The sequence below is a fragment of the Sorex araneus genome, chromosome 2 (assembly GCF_027595985.1).
Source record: "Sorex araneus isolate mSorAra2 chromosome 2, mSorAra2.pri, whole genome shotgun sequence".
Taxonomy (NCBI): domain Eukaryota; kingdom Metazoa; phylum Chordata; class Mammalia; order Eulipotyphla; family Soricidae; genus Sorex; species Sorex araneus.
Genome location: NC_073303.1, coordinates 57,805,701 through 57,828,467, shown reverse-complemented (window position 1 = coordinate 57,828,467; position 22,767 = coordinate 57,805,701).

The window sequence follows — 22,767 nt, the reverse complement described above, 5'->3', positions numbered from 1 at the left end:
GTCTTGTGACTCATTCTTCTCTGACTTAAATGCACCAGAATTCGAATTGTACTATCTAAGAAATAAAATCAGTGATTGGTGCATTGGCATATTCCACAATACATTATCTATGACTTCTTAAAGCACTTGACACTAAAATGCAAGCTTTTAAGGCTAAACAAGAATACAAGCAGTGTAGGAAACTTGGGACAAGCAAATTTAATGGCATAACAATACATTTGAATACTTCTTAATCCACTATAGTTCATATATACCAATTATTCTTATTAAAAGAAATTTATTGTCTCTGGATCCAGATCTGTAGTACTGGTTGCCATGACACCCACCATTCCAAAGACATCTTACAAAGACCCACATGACAAAGAATCATGAAGATAGTTTTAAGGTGGTAAGTCTAACCTTTCTTGGGTCTTGTGATAGATGATAATATTTCCCTGTCAAAAAAACACCTCGGATGCAAGGTGGAAGCATAATTGTGTGCATACAGATTCTTTCTTATCATACACTGTTTGAAAGCAACCAGAAGAAAACTGTGTCACTTAAACACAATATTGTATACAGATGCATGTTATACACACTCTTACATATCACCTAGCACAAGCAGATATGGACATTTAATAGCTATTTATGTAGCCAATATGTACTGAGACTAAACACATAAGGTGGGAAAGAACAGGTGAAGGAGAGATTTTTCAGGCAGTGGAGCTATTCCTGCCACACTGTTGTGGCATATAGTTGATGCCACTTTTGCCAAAACCTATGCAACAAACCAGATACAATATTCATTTGAATCATAAACTTTAGTTAATAATACTGTATCTGTATCAGTTGACTAGGTGTAACAATGTGCCATCCTAATACAAGATGCTAATAGTACTGGTGAAAGAAGGGCGTGAGTATGGCCGGGGTAAGCAGGGGGTGGGAGGACTGGTCAATGGTTGGCACTAACCTCAAGTGTGTGGGGAGCTGAGAGTAGGTAAGATAGAGAGGAGACCAGTAGGACAGTAATAGCTGGGAATGATCACACTGGACAAGAGCTTAGGGTTAAAAGTAGGTGAAACGGGTATTTTTGATAACATTTCAGTATCAATATTGCAAACCACAGTGCCCAAAAGTGTGGGGTGAGAAAGAGAGAGACAAAGAGACAGAGACAGAGGGAGGGAGAGAGAAGGAAAGCTGTCAAAGAGCCAGAGAGGCGGTATGGGGTGAGCCTGATGGGAGGGAACCTGGGGACTCTGGTGCTGAGAAATGTACACTGGTGGAGGGATGGGTGTTGGAACACTGCATGACTGAAATCCAATCATGAATGGTTTTGTAATGCTCTAAAAATAATAATTAATAAATAATTTTTAAAATCATTAAAACAAAAAAAGGAAAAGAAATGGGGATGGTAAGTGTACTACCTCATCTTTTTGTCTATAAATTTAAAGACCATTCTTCAAGTCTATTGTTAAACTCACAAACACACACATGCACACACACACTCCTCTTAGAGAAACTACTAGAGATAAAACTCATACGTTAAGAAGGTATGGTCAAGTATTGTAAGATAAGAATATTTTTAATTGTAGAAAACAATTTTTAATTGTAAAAAAGCCTTTTCCTTTGACCAGTCTTCATCCCCTCTCTGTATTCCAATATGCAAGCAGACGCAGTATTCTCATGCATCATATGCTTTACTTCCACCCGGCTGCCGACTTGAGAGGGGCGTTTATCACCAGACAACTGCCCGTCCATCAAACACACCCACCCATGTCCCACTTCACCAGGGCCACTTTCCTCGCAAGACTGATATCTGAGGAGAGAAAAGTCCAGTCACCTTGTGGAACTCAACACATCCATTCACTCCTGCCCGCCAGCACTAGAGGCCTGTCTCCAGTAGGCGATCAAGAAACAGTTTAAAGGTATGGAAAGGATCTTTCAGAATCTGAAAACAAACTTGAGGAAAACCAATGAAGAACCAGGTTTGCCATTTGATCCACATCCAACCCACACAATGCTCAGGAGTTACTCTCCTGCCTTTTGATTACCAATTTTGGCCCCCAAATAGTTTGTGGGGTGGTTGGGGTCAGGAAGACAGAAATTTGAAAGGGTTGGATGTCAATGGAGAAAAACAAGGAATTTTTAAAAAACAGTAATTCTGGTTATTTGTGAGTTAATACATTGTTCAATATACTTTGTAAAATACCCTTTGAAAATATTCCCCCACCCACTGTCCTCTGAGTTCTCTCACTATCTTCACTTTGGGGTGCCTCAGCCCCAGTGCACATGATACTGTTCCATTTTCCTCCAGTGACAGGCCCATGCAGCTGCCGTCCATGAAAGAATGATTCTCTGCCTGCAAATATTGTTATAAATGTTTCTCTGGAACTCACTGTGGTCGCATGGTCCTTAGTTTTATTGGAGAACATTCTTGGCTTGTTTTCTATTAAAAGCGAGGCAGGCAGAGAGCATAGTAAATGAAAAGATATTTCCAGCCGGGTTCTCAGTGAGATTTACTTTTCAGTAAATAAAGTACCCCTGGGAATAAACTGTTCATCCTTTGAGATGTACTACGAGACTTCCTATCATATTTGTCAAGTCAGGAAAAAAGAGACAATTTGCTAAGTGTCCTGTTTCCTTGGAAATTAATTCTTACGTGAGCCCTTCAGCAGCCTTGTCCTTTTATCTCCTAGATCAAATATAGACTCTTGGCCTCCTCTTCAGAGTCACCCACCACTCCAGCTCCTTTCTCAAAGGCTCTCCTGCCCTCTCGACAGGCTACACTCTGACCAGCTTACCAGCATCTCTTATGGATCTCCTGTGGGTGCACACAGCTTCAGACCCACTGAGAATCCCGAAGGTCTTATCCACTCTCTGATCCCATCTTAGAAGATGACCTTTGTTGATTAAGCCGGAATGTTCATTCTTTCCTGGAACACCACACTAGCTGCTTCTTGTCTGCCTTAAAAGCAACCACATTGTTATCTACTTTCTATCCTTAAAACGGTCTCCTCTATTTCAAACAAATTAACTCTGAGAGCTACTTAAACTCTCAGTTCCTACCTGACCCTGCCCTGCCCAGCAACACTGAAGTCAGCCTTAGCCTTCCCTGGAGCCAGTGTTGGGGTTTACGATCTACTTTCCCTTTCTGGGTCCTCGGGAAGCAGAAATGAACAGTTGGTCACGGGCCATTGGTGGTGGGGAATCCACAATGTCTCATTTGTGCTTTTGAAGCTGGGTTGGAGAACGTGACAAGGTTCCTGCCTCCCTCAAAACTGGACTCTAACTTGCCCTAAATCTAGAAGCCTATGACGAGGAGAGAACCAAGAACCAGGAAAGACATCCCACTGGGTGTCTGAGAAATTCATGCCCAGGGTCTGTTTTAACAGAGGACTAGAGGCGCAAACTTCTCCTTTGCTCACACTTAGGCAGATCCTGCAGACATAACACAAAAACACAGAAAGACACATGCCGACTCTTTTACCCACTGGCTGATCCCATCCTAGACGTTCGACTGTGAAAACAGATCATCCCCAAATCTCAGGGACTTACAAACACTGAGGTTTATTTCGTACTCCCTGTGACATCACCATGTTGGATCAGCCGTGCCTCGGCAATAAAACATCTTCACTCTAGAGTCAGACTAATTTATCTGGGGCACTGCTAGTCAGAGGGCAGAGGAGAAATAAATACTTAATAACTACCATTCTGGTTTTTAAACTTTTGACTCCATAGTGTTCCACTTGACTTTTTGTGTAGTAAAAACTGAACTTTGCCTTTGCCCCCAATTCTGGGAGATAAGAAGGGATTTGGGAAAGAGGTGAGTCACATGAACCTGAAGGAGTCAGTTATATCAGATAATCTTAGGATGGGAGTTGGCCTTGCCGGGGAGACCAGCCACCTGCCTTAGGATGGGTGCTTTAAATCAGTCATGCCTACATAATGGATCCATCCCCATTCAAAACTGAACACTGAAGTCATGTGAACTTGCCTGACTGACAGTATTCCATGCTGTTGTTTCACATTGATATTTTCACATTCTGATACATTCTGGACACAACATAAGTTTTGCTGCACACCCTGCTCTATGTATGTCTCCCTTTGATTGACTTGTCATCTGTACTATCTTTAGGTAATAAATTGTGATCACGAGTACTTTGATAGCTTTCAATGACTCTTCTAAAACATATCCAACCTGAAAATGGTTTTAGAAAAGCTTGACTTGGCATCAGACCTCAGATATGAGGGTAACCTTATAGTGAACCTCTCATACTTGGACCCTATTTCCATACAGTTAGTATTGTAAGTCTTGGATAGAATTTGTAGTCTGGAGGAATATGACCTCAAACTTTGATGCTTGGCAACTTTTAGCAACTTCTGTTCACATATCCTCAGTCAAAGTAAGTCAGAGCATCATTTCTGAATACACTGATCCAGGGATATAATTCTTCCACAATAAGGATTATCCCAGTGATGAGAACTAGAAGGAATAACTGTAAAGGCTCTGATCAATAACAAGATCTATCATGATAGTATAGGTATATAAGTAAAAATACATGAAAAAGATTACATCAAGTCAAGGTAAACTAGATATCACAGCACAAAACCCAAATCATACAAACATTATAGTTGATCAGGTATGAGAACAAGGAAGGTAAAAGAAATAAGGCCAGAGAAAATTCAAAGGTCTGAGCACATGCTTTGCATACAAGAAGTGAGGGTTTGATCCCTAGCATCACGTGATTCCCTGGAGTAGTCCCAGGCACCACTGAGAGTGTCTCAAAATAAAGAAAATAAAACAAAAATATGAATCAGGGTCCAAGAGCCTGACTTAGTGGTAAAGCACAGATGTAAGCCCCTGAGTTCAATCCCCAACTGCATGGTCCTCAGGAATTACCGGGTTCCATCGTGTATCCCCTGAATGCCTGGGGGTGTGGCCCCGACACAATTCCTTTAAAGAACAATTTCCATTATTTGTAGGGTCGGTGATATCATTGTCAGAGTGAAAGCAGGTTTGAGACAAAAGTGTATCACATGTTCAGTATTAGACTGAACATGTGAATTTGAAGATGACCCAAGAAGAGGAACCTGGTTTAGACATATGTAGAGTTCAACAGTATGAGACCTGGAGCCTGAGATTCAGAACTCTCTCTGGGGAGCAGCTGTGTGAATTAAATTGCAAAGTATCAAGAACACAAACTGGAGAGAGATAAGATTGGACACCCAGGAAAATGTTTGGCAGAATTTTTACAGGATAGTACATACATTTTTATAGTGCAGGGAATAAACAGACAATGCAGCTAGGGCCCATAGACATAGCCCAGCGTCTTTGGCATGTATAAGAACTAAGGGGTTGTGGGTCCACTATTTTATGTAGATTGGGTGTATCAGCTCCAAGGAAGACATACATTTAGGCAAACTGAGAAGAACAAAGGAAACTGAGGATCAAGCTCAAAGGAAGGAATCAAATGCCATTTTCAGGGTCAAAAGAGAAAAAAAATGTTTAAATTAATTTCAGAGGCTTAGTAAAATGAAGAGTGAGAGGTGTGAGTCATTCTGGGAAAGATACATGGCCAATGAATTGAGACACATTCCATGAAGAGATGACACCAGATCAAGTTTTGAAGAAAGAGAGAAAGAAAAATGAGAGAAAGAAAAATAGAATATGACTAGAAAAAAACTCCAGAAATTGATAGTAGTAGAATTTTTTTAATTAGATGATAGAGCTTTACTTTATGCCACACTGTGGATCTCTACCTCAAATCTAGGCTTCCCTCTAGGAGTTCTCAGACTACACTGGGTATCCAGAAAAGCTTAATGAAGGAGTTTAGGCAGAGTTTTATAATGTAGGTTGAAATTTTGGTAAAGGGGAGATTGAAGTTTGTCAATAAATTTATCCCCATTTCTACCTCTCTTATGGAAGTTAGTCTAGGGTGTGGACATTGAAGGGGGAAAAAAAGAGGGAACTTCACCATATCTGAATTAGACAAGATTTTTCGAGTTGACCTTTGAATGAGTTGACTTTTGGAACTGTTGCGATAGTATATGTGTATTTTGTATGCAAAAGGCATTAATTTTAGGGCCCAAACAGCACGCTATGCACTGAGCGATGTACCCCTAAAACTCATAGATTGAAGATCTACCCCCACTCCAACATGGTATTTGGAGACAGGACCTTTGAGGGGGTAATTAGGCTTAAATGAGGATGAGAAGGGGCTGATCTAAAAGCACTAGTGTCCTTACAAGAAGAGAGTTTTCTCTTTCTTGCTTGCTCTCCCCCTCCCTTCCTCTTTCTCTCTCCTTTATCTCTTCTCTCTCTCTCTCTCTCTCTCTCTCTCTCACACACACACACACACACACTTGCATGAGGACACAGATCAAGAAGGCACTTAGTAAGCCAGATTTAATCCCAAAGTTTTTAAATAAATAAGAAAGAATTAGACTTATGTTGGCACCCTGATTTCAAAATTACAGCCTCCAGACTGCAAGCAAATAAAATTTCTTTGTTTGAATCATCTGGTCTATGGCATTTTGTTATAGCAGCTGGATATGACTAATACAGTCCCCAGGCAAATTGTCCTAAAATATTCTTTATACAACTTCTTAGGCAGTACTTCCATCAACTCAAGTCGCCAATTTTATCTTGAGGAAGCCAGATTGGTCCAACTCTCCTTTTCCTCTACTCCCAGGGGGCCCTCATTTCTCACTCTGATAACACTTCCTGCAGGCATCAGGTCCCGTCCTCGGGAAGCCTGGGCTAAGACACCATCTATATGTCAATGATATTCAAATTTATATCTCAAATCCAGACCTCTCTTCAAAGCTCCAGATTTGTATAGCCAACTGCTATTCAACATTACCATTTGGATATCTAGTAGACATCTCAAACTCAATATGTACAAAATGATTTCCTGATCTTCTCCCAAAATGTTCTCCACCCACAGTCTTCCTCATCTCAGCGCATAACATCTTTCTACTTAAAATTGTTGAAGACAAAAATCCTTGAAATTTTCTTTAATTACTCTCCCTCATCTGCAATATCAAATTTATCAAAAAAAACATAGTTAGACTTGGATAAACTATACCAGAAATCTTTTTACTTTCCACTGCTTTCATCTTGGTTTGAGTGATCATCACGTATGGTCTGAATTCCTGTAACTGTCTCTTGTATGTACTGCCTATCTCTACACTAATTACCACCTTTTGCAGTTTAACAAAGAAATCATAAAATCATTTCAAACATGTTTAGTATTTCACTCTTCTGTTCAAAATTTTACAATGAGCTCCTCATTGAATTCAGAATAAATTATAAACAGTATATCAGAGCTCCTCAAGATAAGCCATCCAGAACAAGGCAAAGAAGCACCATAGAAAGTGCCCTTGTATATGAACAGAATAATTAGAAGAGTTTCCTTCTAAAGTGGTTTTTTTCTGGGTTTTGGACCATACCAAGCAGTGCTCAGGGGTAACTCCGAGCTCTGCACTCAGAGATCACTCTTGGAAGTGCTCTGGAACCATATGGGATGCTAGGGATCAAACCCAGGGTCTGCATACAAGGGAACCACCCTACCCACTGCACTATTGCTCTGACCCCTAAAGTGATTTTTTTAAAGACACTGCTTGATAGTTACAGAAGCACAAAGATACAAGCACAGGTACCAGAAAATTAACAGGGTCAAGAGTACCATATTGTGAGGTCAATGGGAAACCTGGAGGAAGGTCATGACAGACTCATGGGTTTTTTTTATGATTTTTATTTGTATTTTAAGATAATATCTTTAGAATGCTTTGAACAGCTAAGATACAGGCTTTGATTCCGGATCCCCTAAAAAGATCTAAAAGATCACTCTGTGGGGGATACCAGGGGGATACCAAATACAGGGATTTGGGTGGTGCTTTGCTTAACCCTTTTCCCATGATTCAAGTAGTATTCTCTGTTATAGAAGGATGAGAAGATGGAGGTTTAGTGGTGAAAAAAGAAGAATCTTGACCCCTGTTGGATCCCTGACACATACAGTCCCCCAATCCACTGCTGAGTTTAGGTCTGGATACTCCAGCCTCACAGTGGACACTGTAGACCCACACAGCACTGCATCTTCACGCCTTTGCATCCACTAAACTGTCCAGTCTAGTTAATCAAGCATCACCCAAGCAGCCCTTGGACCAGCTGAGCACAGAAAGAGCTCTCAAAAACAGAACACCAAGTGTATGATGAGAGACACTCTGGGGACAAGGGGAGAAGTAGGAAGATCAGTCAGAAACCTGATAGTTTACACCGGTGGCACTGGCTTGAATCAAGATAGAGAGCACAGTGGAAATGTTGGCAGTTATTTTTGTTGTTGCTTGTAGTATTCAGGTGTTGAATTTATTTAAAAGAGACCAACAAAATTAATGGGGAAAGATCATGTTCGTTGTTAGGAAATACTCAGTTCAGATGTATGTAAGTGATCCAACACATACTTCTCTATGCAGTCTAGAATTTTGTATGGACTCAATTTCAGCCTTAGCAAGTTGTATTCTTTCTTTCTTTCTTTCTTTCTTTCTTTCTTTCTTTCTTTCTTTCTTTCTTTCTTTCTTTCTTTCTTTCTTTCTTTCTTTCTTTCTTTCTTCCTTCCTTCCTTCCTTCCTTTCTTTCTTTCTCTCTCTTTCTTTCTTTCTTTCTTCCTTTCTTATATTTTTGGTTGCTTTTTTGGGTGGGGGGGAGATGGGCAGGGGCACAATTGGCAATGCTCACACTGGTTCTGCACTTAAGAATTTCTCCTGGCAGTGCTCAGGGAACCATTGAGATGACAAGGATGGAACCTGAGTTGGCTGCATGCAGGGCAAACACCTTACCCACTGTAGGATGGCTCTAGCTTCTCACGTTGTCTTTCTAAAGAATTCAGACAATATTTTTTCATCTCTGACATTATTTTACCTCCCTCAGATTGTATTTAATTCACCAGCAACATATTTTAAAGACATTTAGACATATACAGGCTTATTGTCTAAAAGAAAATATTGTAAAATTCTTGAGATACTAATAATTCACTCTTTTAAATACATCATTTAATTCTATGTTCCTTATTTGTCCTAGGACCAAAGTGATAGCACAGTGGGTAGGGTGTTTGCCTTGCACACGGCTGACCCGGGTTTGATTCCTCCATCCCTCTCGGAGAGCCTGGCAAGCTACCGAGAGTATCCCGCCTGCATGACAGAGCCTGGCAAACTACCCATGGCATATTCAATATGCCAAAAACAGTAACAACAAGTCTCACGATGGAGACGTTAATGGTGACCACTTGAGCAAATCGATGAACAACGGGATGACAGTGCATATTTATTTATCCTAAACTTCTGTGTTTTCTCAATGTATTCTTTCATTTTTGTTCCACTTGCATTGAGAATGGAAATATCATATATTACTTTCTGTGTCAACTTGACTTTACTATTTACTTATTTGCATTAATATAACTTAAATAGTATATGAAAATTTTTGCCAAGAAAGTGAAATTGCACCATTTTTTGTTTCAGAAACTTTCTAAAAATCCTTTTTTTCCAAACAATGAACAACTTAAATACCCTCTTCAGCATTAATATCATCTTCTCCATATAACAGGGTTTTTGCCAAAACTCATTACACAATTGTTTATCCCACAGAACACACCTCATCATTAACCCAATAACATCAGATCATGAACTTCATCTACCTTCAATCAGGATTCCTATTGAAAGTCCTGTTTAAAAATAGATACTTAAAAATATCATCTGGATCCCACTTTATTTTTTGTTGTTTTTTTGTTTGTTTGTTTGTGGGCCAAATTCAGCAGTGGTCAGAGCTTACTCCTGCCTCTGCACTCGATGATCCTAGCACTGCTCAGGGGACCAAATGGGGCACCAGGGATTGAACCTGGATCGGTCATGTGCAAGGCAAGGATCCTACACATTATACTATTTCTCTGGCCCACCTACACCATTTTTGCTCTCTTTCTTATCAAACTATTGTCTTTCTTACTGGTTTTGGTTTATCAAAGGTAGAACAAAGAGAGACTGCTAAAATCTCAGGACTAGGACGAATGGAAACATTACTGTGTCCGCTCAAGCAAATCGATGAACAATGGGATGACAGTGATACAGTGATCTTTTCAGGGATTCAACATTGGTGGAATTAGTTTTATTATTATTTTTACAGAATGTAGAAAATCAAATAAAACTAAAATAATTTATCTTTAGCTCTGCCACTTTAACATTAACTCCTCTGGTAAAAAGACTAGTTATTCTCCCTTTTGTTCCAAACATTGAAGATGATCTTTTTTGTTGTCTTTGACGCCTCTTCCCCCCAATCTTAGCACATTTAAGAGTTTTTATTCTTTTCATATTGTTTCTTCTTTCACCTCTGAACCTCCATTTTCTCATCCTTCTTTGATAGAGAATACTGCCTGCATCACAGTAAAATGGGGCAACTAAATAAGACAGTATGTGAATAAATTTGTTATGTAATTCTTAGGAACAGAGTTCCCTTCCATTGTCCCCAACTCTTTACATTCATCTCTATTTTAGTGTCTACATTCAGCTTTCTCTCTCTCACCATAAACTCTCAAAAAGAGCTTCTACTTTTTTAATTTAATCTAACTGAAAATTTTGCACAGTATGTGATAAAACTTTGACTCAAATTTATGTCTCTGCAAAAGAGGCTAAGGAGAAAGTAGGTTGGAACGGGCAGAAGTGTGGGCAGCAGATGAAAGAGCCTGGGGACAAGCACTCAACAGACTCACGGCAAAGCCGGGGACCTGAGAACAGGAGGAGGTGCTGAGCCTAGATGGGAAACTAAAGATTGGGTTCTCATGTCAACAGGAATCCCCACGACTGGCCTGGCCAGCTGGTGTCCGTTGGTGAGGGGAGAAAGAAATGACAGGGATAAGACACAAGCATGCTCACTGCTCCAAATCAAGAAGGAACACAAATCAAGGAGACAGAGGGGACCCAGACCACAAGTGGTTAGCCCCTGTAGGATAAACTTGTGACACAGGTGACCCCCCACACCAGGTGGGGGGTGGAGGGCAGTTAAAATAGAAAAGAGACCACCATGACAATAGTTGGACATGATCACTCTGGACAAGAGTTGAGTGCTGAAAGGAGGTGAAGGGATATGTGGGTATACGTGATAACCTTTTAGTACCTGCATTGCAAACTGTAGTACCTAGAGAGAGAGAGAGAGAGAGAGAGAGAGAGAGAGAGAGAGAGAGAGAGAGAGAGGAAGAAAAGATGGGTGAAAGACAGGAGCGGAAACTGGGACATTAGTGGTGGGGAATGTACACTGTAAAAGAATGGGTATTGAAATATTGTATGACTGAAACCCAATTATGAACAACTTTGTAACTGTGGGAAAAAATAAAGATAACTGAACTTCCAAAAAAAAAGTTTCTTCCAAGTAAGAAGTAAACTGGGGGAGAGACACACAAATGAATCTTGAACCTGAGCAACTTGCGGCAGAGATGGCCCAGCACTTTGCAACAGGCCTTCTCCGCTGGGCCGCTCCAGATGGGGGCAGGTGTCATCCCTCAGCCTGCCCTTTCAGAGCTCACCATTTTCTAGAAGCCAGAAAGGAACACCAGGTACGAGTCGTGGTGACAGTAAATCCCAAGTTCTGCAAGACAGGGGAGGAGTGGACCGGACTTTCCCCCACGCATCCCAATGGGACACCAAGATGATCTGGCCACCGTCTACTTAAGCTCCCAGGTGGCCACGATCCAGAGACACAAATGAATATCAGACCTGAGCAACTTGCAGCAGCGATTTCTTCAGACCCTAATTATTAAAATCTTAGAATTCCTAGAGCATGCAGCCATGAGACATTATATTATATCCATAATAAGCAATTCAAAACACATTGTCTAGCAATTGCATTTTTAGCAGATATGAGGGGTGGAAGGACTGGTTTCGAAATATCAAAGGTAACTAAAGTTAGAGAAAGAATATTTTGCAAATCGTCTGCCACACAGGCCGGGGGAGGTATAGAAGGGGAGGGGATACTGGGGATTTTGGTGGAGAAAAATGTGCACTGGTGAAGGGATGGGTGTTTGATGACCATAGGATTGAAGTTCAAACATGAAATTTTTGTTACTGTACCTCATGGTAAATTAATAAAAAATAAAAATAAAGTTTTAAAAATTTTTAAAAAGAAGTAAATTGGGGGAGAACATTCTGTGCTAGTTCCTACCCTAATGTCAGGCTGACACAAACTAGCATGGTAGCTGAGACAGACCTACTGTTGCCTCACCATAAATCACCTCGTGGCTAAACTGCTCTCACGCAAATGATCACAGGGCCTGTTGATCAGATGTCAGCTGCCCAAACATTCCCAGAAGTCGTGGACTATTCACTGACCACCTACGAATGGTGTGTGGAAGCCCTAGATGGCCAGCTTAGCCCAAGTCCCTACCGCCACTTCTGCTTCTGCAGAGGCACATGCAAGCTCCCATCCCTGCACAGTTTTCCAAGCCGGTAGAGAGCAGGATCATCTTCCAGTTTCCAGGAAGCTTTCAGCTGCTAACGCAGCCATGCACTACTTCCCTCCTTCGTGCTTCATGGGAAACGTTCTTGGGACTTCTGCAGTTAATCCATGGACAATGGAGTGGCTTGGCTCCCTCCAAACACACAGTGCTAATAATTACTTAATCCTGGCTCCAATCACCTGTTCCCACAACAACTCACAAAGGCAGCCATGGCGATAAATCATAGAACCCTAAATTACAGTGGGGGGAGAGGAGAGCCAATGACATTGTAGGTCACTGTAAACCCCCACATGGAAATCCTAACAACTAAATAGAAACAAAACCAACTGCGATGGTTCTGGCTGGAAAGGGAGGAAAAAAACACTCATCTGAATCTCTCAGCCAGCTCCCTGGGTGGGTGGGGTTGGGAGGGGGGTGAGAGCAACAGGAAATCACTAGCTTTGAGGGGGGAGATGGAAGAGATGAGCTTAGCAGACATGTAAAAGTCTCTACAGCCTCCCAAAGTTAGAGTACATGTTCTTCTTCAGTGCACCCAGAACATTCCCCGAGGTAGACCACATGCTGGGTCACAGAACATACCTCCATGAAATCAAGATGAAAGAAATTGCATCAACTATTGAGGCCAGTAGGTGCTTGTCTTGCACATGGCCCACCCAGGTTCAAGTACCAGCATTCCATACGGTGCCCTGAGCACCTTGCCTTCTGAACATCATTCCCCTACTTTTCACATGACATGAGGAAGTAACTATATCCTGCCTCTCTACCCTGGACTCTCCCACCTAAGAGTTGGAAGACTACACTTACCTCCTCCATTCTGATTTATTCACTGTTTCTCTCCTTGGATAAGGTTAAAAGTTATCCAGTTTAACTGTAAACTTAGACAAATGTTTTTCAGGAGGAGAAAACTGTATTACAAGGGACACGCTCACTGTATATTGGATACAACAAGGATCAGAAAACAACACACCATAAACACAATATGATACCCCACTGATTCCCCTTGCCCCCCCCAAAATAAAACAGCATTATTCAAATCATGGAATCGTAGTGCTGCCTTTTGTTGATTAGCTTTGAATATGGTTTGGATTTATCTAGAAAAATTTTGCAGGATACCTTTAAAGGCTCAATTAACCATCTAAGAATAAAAAATCTTATATTCTATAATTCCTTGCTAAATATCATTCAAACACTTGAAGCTGATCTCCTTTCTTTATGTGACTTTCACTACCTCTGATTTATATCTTCTGACCTTAAATCCTAATCCTTAATTCTCATCCTCCATCTGAAAATAGAATCTTTAACAAGAGTCCCAGTAAATAGCACATTGTGGCTACGGTTCTAGGGAATGAGGTCTTATTTAAGAGAGACTTTTAAAATCACTTTGTCCTTGTCCATGAATGGCTTTATTATTTAGCCAAGTTACCCAATAATTAACACAGATTGACCAATTAGGCTAACATTAGTGTCACCTGATGCTTGCTCTGAATCCTGGCTTTTCTGTTTAGTGCAAATTAAAGCCTAGTAATTAAATAAATTTGAATGCCAATAGATAAAGAATGGCAAGCATTGATTTAAAAATACTAGATTCGTGGATTAGTTAATGCTTCCTTCCCAAATTGAGGTGAACTCAAGAGGAAGGAAAGAGCATCAAATTTAACTATCCGTATGCTAACAAGTGAGAGTAGGTTAGAACTCGAAGAACCAAAGTAAAACTAAGCAACACGCTGTACTACTTACAGGGCCCTCATTCCACTTTCACTTCTAAGACTATGTAAATCAACTTTAACAGGAGAGAGTTCAAATGCATTAGTTCATATTCCCAGTATTTTGGTACCAAGGGTCAATTAGCAAGGAGGGAGACAATGAGTAATCTGAAAGTGCATGATGAGCTTGTTAACATGATTAAATTTTGCTTGTGTCCTTTAGATTAAAAGTTTCAAACTCTTATCATGTTGAGTGAAGTCAAAGAAGAGAGAGACATAGAATGATTTCTCTCTTATGTGGGATATAAGAAACATAGTAAGAGAATGAAAAATGAACAAATGGCCAAAGGCAACAGAATATAAGGGATCTACAGAAGTCAGTTTACCAAAGGTCAACTCAGAATGGGAGGTTGGGACAGGGGGGTGATGATGCAAACCATGGTGGAGGGAAGTAGGCAGGCTGGCGTTGTGTTGAGACATCGTATGCATAACTACCTGTCATTAATAATATTGTGAATCACAGTGCTTGAAATGAAATTTTATAGAAACTGCTCTCAAGCTCTATTTAGTATAGGTGATTTGTTCCACCTATACTAAATACATAAAGAGAGATCTTAGCCTATACAACCTTCCACATTCTGTTGCTTCCTTTCTAGTACTAGACTATTATTAAACAATATATATTATATATATATAATTTATCCAAATACATGTGTATAAGATGTATATATGTACGCATCTATCTTCATATACAGAGACAAATATGTACACATATATCTGTATATGTAAGTTTCCATTTGGGGTTACACTGGAGATCACTCCCAGCTATGTGTGTCTGGATCCATATGGGGACTCAAGGGACCGTGCAGTGCCAGGGATCAAACACAGACCTCTGGCATACAAAGTCTGAGCTTAGACCATTGAACAACCTTTGTAGCATTATTAATTTGGGGGAGAGGGGGACACACTCAGCAGTGCTGAGGACTTACTCCTGGCAATTAGGAATTACTCCTAGTGGGCTTAGGGGGGCATGTGGGATGCGGGGAATCCAACCTGGGTCAGCCATGTGCCAGGTAAGTGCTCTACCTGCTGAAATTTCAATTCCGTCCCTGTTTTAGACTAATGACTTTTCTACTAACTCACTGGTCTCTGACCTTAGTCATTCTCCCCAACCTTAGTCATTCATCCCAGTGCATCTTCCCAATGATGTATTACCAGCCAGCTCTAATAATTGTTCTTCCTACAATCTCTTATGGATCTCCCTGTCTGTTAAACATTTTTAATAAATTTAAGACTGCTAAAAATGTCAAGAGATTTTTTGACTATAGTATGTGTAGTTCAAGCTTCCTTTCTTCCCATAATATGCCTTGAGTTTTTCTATTCTCTTTTCTGCTATTTGTATTAAACTGTAATAGCAATCAATGATCATAGTGACAATAGTCACTGTCCCTTGAGTGTTTTTCTATGTAACATTCTAAATAAAGTAGGTATCATATCTTCATTTTATACATGAGGTTTGATACAATTAGGCAACAAATCAATGATTGCAAAATTTTGTGCATTGAATCAGACGCCCATTTTTGTAATGACTTCCCTCTGCTTCTTCTATTCAATGTGTGTACAATTTACATTTTTTAGTATAAAAGTCATAATGACTCAAATCTTGTCCCATGAATTACAGAAAGCACTTGTTTACCAGTTTCCCTTCCTACAGAATTTAAGGGAACCCCTGTTGAATACTTCAATTTTTTCAAATCTATCTTAGAACTTTATCTAATAACTCAGGTATAAGTTGATAGGAGAATATCAAATGCCCAATGACAAAGAAAGTAAGAACAGAACTGGTCCAGTGGGAAGCTTGCCACTGGGGCGGGGGTGGGGGAGATGAGCTAAGGAAGACCACCCAAGGACAATGGGAGAAGGGAACCCTAGGACGATGGGAGATGGGGAAAAGTGCCTGCCATAGAGACAGGCTTTGGGACAAAAGGGGAAACTGAGGACATTAGTGAAGGGTAATAAACACTGCTGAAGAAATTGGTGTTACAATATATGCCTGAAATTTAATTATTAGAATCTTTGCAACTTTGTAATTCATAGTGATTCAATTAAAGGAAGGAAGGAAGGAAGGAAGGAAGGAAGGAAGGAAGGAAGGAAGGAAGGAAGGAAGGAAGGAAGGAAGGAAGGAAGGAAGGAAGGAAGGGAAGAAGAAGAAGAAGAAGAAGAAGAAGAAGAAGAAGAAGAAGAAGAAGAAGAAGAAGAAGAAGAAGAAGAAGAAGAAGAAGAAGAAGAAGAAGAAGAAGAAGAAGAAGAAGAGGAGGAGGAGGAGGAGGAGGAGGAGGAGGAGAAGGAGGAGGAGGAGGAGAAGGAGGAGGAGGAGAAGGAGGAGGAGGAAGAGGAGGAGAAGGAGGAGGAGGAGGAGGAGACTAATGGGCAAGGAAATCAGGAAAAATTAAAGTGAAATCATCCATTCTTAGGTTACTGCCATGATATTAGGCAAGTAGTGGCAGGAATGGTTGCACCATTTCTTCTGTTTGATGCTCTTCAATAGCATTTCGCACGTGCAATCCCAAGGCCCACATTCATTTATGTGTGACGCCCCAACAGTCAACAGTGAATACAGCATCTATCAATGTGTTGACTATTGAGCTACAATTGAAATTATGAAGCTCTTCCACATTTTTTCCACCTTCAGTCTTGCACCTCACTGCAGTGCCTGTTTGAACTTTCACCAAGTCTAGTTCCTCCAATTGTGATTCATGGCCCCACTAGCGTCATGCAACTGAATATGAGGTTGCAAAAAAAAATGGGCAATAGCAAAAAAGTTCTTAAGTAAAATCCAAAAATTAATTTAAAACAGTGGACCCAGAGGGGTTTTAGCCTGTGTGTGTCATCCCTTCAGGGAAAAGAAGTGATGAGTCGAAATTTTTAAAGAGTCCTTAAGTATCCCCAATAACAGAAAGCAAAGATTTACCTATGACCAATAATATTACTGCTTCAAGGGAAAGAGCCATATATAAACTGGAGCTCCAAATAACGACTCCATGGTTATAAACTTTGAGAGACAGAGTCTGGTGATCACTATTAAGATTAATAATAAGGGTTAAGATGCAGTTAGTGAAGCTCTTGACATGTTATCACCCAAAGCAGAGTTTGTGACACTCTTTCTGGAAGAAACTACTCCCTACACAGCTGAGGTTGAACATCAGCTGGTCTTCATCGCTTATTTTTATTTACATTATCTGTGTTCTAAACATGGTGTATGTACACTCTGCATAAGAGCGCAGGTACACATGTGTGTGTGCACGAGTACACACACACACACACACACACACACACACACACACACACACACACCCCTCTTTCAGATTTTTGACTTCAGAGGAGCCAGATGGAAAAGTCATGTAAACAAAACCTTCCACAGAGCGGCACAAACAAGTGCCACCTTTGCCCTCCGCCTCCCATCACACCCTCAGGAGCACAGAGAGAGGAGGAGGGGAGGAGGAAGGTTGGAGGAGGGGAAGAGGGTTCTCAGACCTTCTCCCTGGGGACCACCTCCTCAGGTCCTCAAAAGCCCTCCAGACGGTTCCATCAGAGCCAGCCTCATGTTTCAGGCTGCAATAAAAACTGCAGAAGTAATAGAAACATACTTACCACTGTCAAAACTAATCTTTTAATAGGGAAGTTTGTCGCAAGCACTGAGCAGCTCCTATCTGCGAGGAAACTGGTTTCGGATTTAGAGAAAATGGAGCTGTTATTCTTAAGCAGAGAGCTGCCCATTGTGTGGGTAATTACCAGGAGGCAAGGCTGACCTGGCAATGAGGTACTGTAGCTAACTACCTGAGGCAAGGGGCCCGCTGCAATGAAAGCAGAGGCCCCATCTGCCAGGCTGTAATGATTGTGCTATTTGGAGGCAGGAAGGTTTGTCTGGAGCAGCTGGTTTCTCTCCAAGTGACCTTTTAGCATTTCTGCTTTTGCCGTCTGACAGATGTGTCAACTCAATAATTTCAAAAGCCCCTGAGTAAATAACCAATTGTGAGCAAGGATGACCCAAAGCGATGACAAAATGGCTCCACGCAGCACATTATGGAGCATAATGCCAAGTGATGGAACCAGGAACATTATCAGAAGGAAAAAAACATTTTAGTCTTTATTTTTGACTAAATGGCTTTCCTCCGCTCACACATCAGTTGTTTTTGAAGGGGGAGGAGAAGGAAAATGTGGGTTGCACTGAAAGCATTTGTGGTGGTTTTTGCCCTTGGAAGGTTTGCGTCGGCTGGGTGCAGGACCCAGGTGGTGTCTGGGTGCTCAAATGGACCCGCTGCACCCACAGTCCCGCAGCCGGGAAAGACTAGAGGCTACCGCTAATTGGCATTGTGAATAATGAGCGGGCAGGAAGGAGAAGCAACGGCTGTAGCCCTCGCTGATAACGCTCTAAGTCCCGCTCAGAGTTTTCACAGGCAGTGTAGGTGTTGTGAGGTCGCTGTTTGGTCTCTGCTGTCGTTTGGGGGTCATACCATATGATGCTTAGGGCTCACTCCTGGCGCTCGGCTCAGGGTTCACTGCAAGCGGTGCTCAGGGGACCATATGGGACTGAACCCAGCTGGGCTACCTGCAAGGCAAGTGCCCTACCTGCCGTCCTGTTACTTGCTGTTATCCTCCAAGAGGCTGGGGATGCAAAGTTAGAATCAAATGGATGGGGGCGGAGCTGTAGCACAGGGGGAGGGAACTTACCTTGCACAGAGCCAAGTGGGGTTGGATCCCCGGCATCCCATATGGTTCCCAGAACACAGGCAGGAGAGATTCCTGAGTGCAGAGCCAGTAACCCCTGAAAATCGCTGGGTGTAGCCACAAACAAAAAATAAACAAAGAAAACCGGAAAAGATCAGGGCAGTAAATGCTGAGCATTCCAGAGACTATCCTTGCCTTTCTTCCTGCAGGCACACCAAGTACACTCACATGGAAATCTGACTTATTCAGCCTGCACATATTTTCCTGCCAGAATATCCAGCCTGAACTTTTCTGCGGAAAATACCAACTAAGGTGAGACAAACTCCGTCCGCATGGACGCTCAAAAGCCCTTCCCAGTTTTTTTAATATAGAAGGTGCTAGAGAAATTCCTGCCCTTCATTTTTTTCAATGAGTGACATAAATTTAGATTAAACTGAATAGCACTGTAGCACTATCACCCCGTTGCATCCCGTTGTTCATCAATTTGTTCGAGCAGGCACCAGTAACGTCTCTATCGTGAGACTTGTTGTTACTGTTTTTGGCATATCGAATACGCCATGGGGAGCTTGCCAGGCTCTGCTGTGTGGGCGGGATACTCTCGGTATTTTGCCAGGTTCTCCCAGAGGAATGGAGGAATCGAACCCTGGTCAGCTACGTGCAAGGAAAATGCCATACCCCCTGTGCAACAAAGGCAAATCTTCCATGCCTTGATGCCCATTTTTCCAACCCTACCCAGTATGGAAGTCTGAGTGTGGGAAGTTTGAGCAATGGTGGACCCAAGCTACCCAACCAACTCATAAGAGGAAGTTCCAATTTGCAGGAATTTTGAAAACTAGGTTTTTAATCACAATAGCTTGATATCAGTTAGAGCGTTAGTATTTACATCACAGAAATTAGCAAATACTGTAAACTGGCACATTAGACCGTTGTTATATATTACCAGCACATCCCCCAGACACAGTAAATGTGCCCATTTCCAAAGAGTGCCATTTTACTAATAGTTTATATTATAGATTCTAAACTAAATAGCAAAGCTGAGGCTACTGATGACTTAAACTATTTTTTCATTTGAAAGAGTTTGGAGAAGTGTTTTAAGGATCATGCTTATGCTCTTTTTTAGGGGGAAAAATGTTGCTTATGCTCAAAATATCATACAAAGAGTCACCGCATTTGAGCAGTATTTCCAACACTGACTGCTTATCAAAATAAAACTCCCCTTGCTTTCTGCTTTTCTAGTCTATACGGTACCAGAATATTCAATCCTCACTCTGGAAATGAAGTCTTTACTCACCGAATTCTTTCAAGCCCTATCCAACTCTTCAGAGTTCAATTCAAACCTCCCTGTCCCAGTTCTTGTGTCACAGCTCTGGTCTCTCCCTTTAACCTACTGCTCACGGAATGTTTTGCCTCTCTCATTGGCTTCTTAGTCATCTAATAGACACCTTTCATTTTCACTTGGCCCCTTTCTGTGATTGTCACTTGTCTATTCAACTAGAATGTAGCCTCTGCAGAACGAGGACCTTACATCACGTAAAATCATATAAACCTTCCTCCCCTCCACACCTGTATCCCACATAACTCACTGTAGCCCCATAAATAAGTACTTCAGACAGGATTCGTGCCCGTAACAGATCCGGAAACCCAAGTTCCAATTTTCAGAGATCCTGATGGAGTTTGTGTGTGTGTGCATACATATATGTACATACATACATACATATATTCATGTATATATATATTCCATATTCCTACAAATTGATCTATTTCATTTTTTCCTACTCCAGAATCTTTGAGTGATTCTAATATACAATTGGTGCTGCAAATCACAAATTAAATGATAGATGGATAGATTGATCAATGAATATAAAAGTAAATTAAGCAAAATAATTTTCATAACTTTTATTAAACATGAATATAGCACTGTAGCACTGTTGTCCCATTATTCATCGATTTGCTCGAGCAGGCACCGGTAACGTCTCCATTGTGAGACTTGTTACACTGGGCTCTCCGAGAGGGACTGAGGAATCAAACCCAGATTGGCCGCGTGCAAGGCAAATGCGCTACCCGCTGTGCTATCGCTCCAGTCATATGCATATTAGTATATCATTAAAAAATATAATACCCATAACCCTACTTGATCATGAGTTCCTTAATGGATAAGCCACATTTGCAGCAAGATCTCTATTGCATTACCTAGCATCAAGCAAGTTATATAGATATATACAGATATGTGCATACACGTATGTACATATGCTATTTTTCTGTCCATCTACATATATTTCTCTTGCACAACTGACCTGGAGGGCAAATTTCCCAGACCTCAACAGAGATAACTAAAATAAGAATATTATGTTGGTAAAGTTTTAAAGCTCTGCTTTTGATAATCATACCCCAAAAAAATGGATATTAACTGCTTGATAAAGATGATGAAGCAAGCAAGCAGAACAACACTTTCTGGTTTGTTTCCATTTTTTCCTTCATGAAGAATGATATTCAGGCTGCAAAGGATGGAACACAAATCTTCATAGGAGGAAATAGCAAGAGAATGTCTAGCAGCTTTAAAATGTGTTCAAGTCCAGATGCATTACATCTAAGACAATTAAAACAATTTGCAGCTGTTATCGCAGCTGCCAGTGTCCTGGGAAAAAAAAAATCAAAGGGAATGGGAAAATTGCCAGAAAATCAAAGCTAAGCAAATGCCTTAGATTTCGTAAGGGGGATTTTGTAATCAAAAGCCAGATGAGTATGACTTTCATGCCCAGCAACATTCTGAAGTGTGTGTGCACTTGCAGGAAGAGAGACAGTCCCCAGAGACCAGCGGAAGGCACCAAAAATAAGTCAGTGCAACCAAATTTTGTATAGTTACCTACTAAAAGGAGAGTTCGATGGAAAGAATAGTGTAGGCAAAAGGAACACTCAGATGCTGAACAGTATTGATTTTTGAGTCCCTACTATGTGCTGGAAAGCACACAGACATAAAATACCCAACAAGGCCCAGTTGTTGCCCTCATGGCGGTTCTCAGTTAGGAGCTATATTTATCGCCACTTGGACACCCAGGGGATAATACTAGGGAGGTAACAGGTAGGGTGGTGGGGAGGGGGGAGGGATACAGGGGAGGGGGGTAAAGGAAAGTAACATGGTCAGAAGGAGGCCACAGTCAGAAAAAGGATGAGAAACACTGGTGTAGAGGGAGAGACAGAAAATTAAACAAGTTCCGTGTTCATGAAGTTAAAAAGTGGGCATACTAGGGAAAGATGAGTAGAAGCACTTTGATGAGGGGGAACAGCACCTTAGTAAGGGTCAGAGGCATGTGGAGGAATAAACCAGATCAGGAACTGAGGTTCTTTAAGGGTCCAAAACAGGCCAGATGGAGAAAACACAAAGCAAAAGGCTTCAAGTTGGTGGAAGACGTGAACCGAGAGGGAAGGCTAGTTTTCCAGGAAGACTGGAACAAAGAATCGCAATTAAGAGAAGATTCGAGGCTACAATGAGAGCACTGGGAGGGGGGGTCTTGGCCTGCACATGGCTGGCCTGGGTTCGATCCCCGGCATCCCATACAGCCCCCTGTGCACTGCCAGGAGTAAGAGCTGAGTTCAGAGCCAGGAGTCACCTCTGAGTTCTGCCAAGGAGGTGTGGGCCACCCCACCCCTGCCAAAAGAGAGAGACAGGAGACAATTGTGAGACCTGAGAGTCGTGGTGAGGCTGTATTGTGTTCTGAGAGTTATGGAGAACTACTGAAAGACGTTTTTGCCAGAAAATGTATATTGATTCACCAGGACATTTGACAACCATGCATTCTTTATAGATACAAGAACTGTGGTTGGAGTAGCAATGAAGTATATAGATTTGTAACTATTTGGGG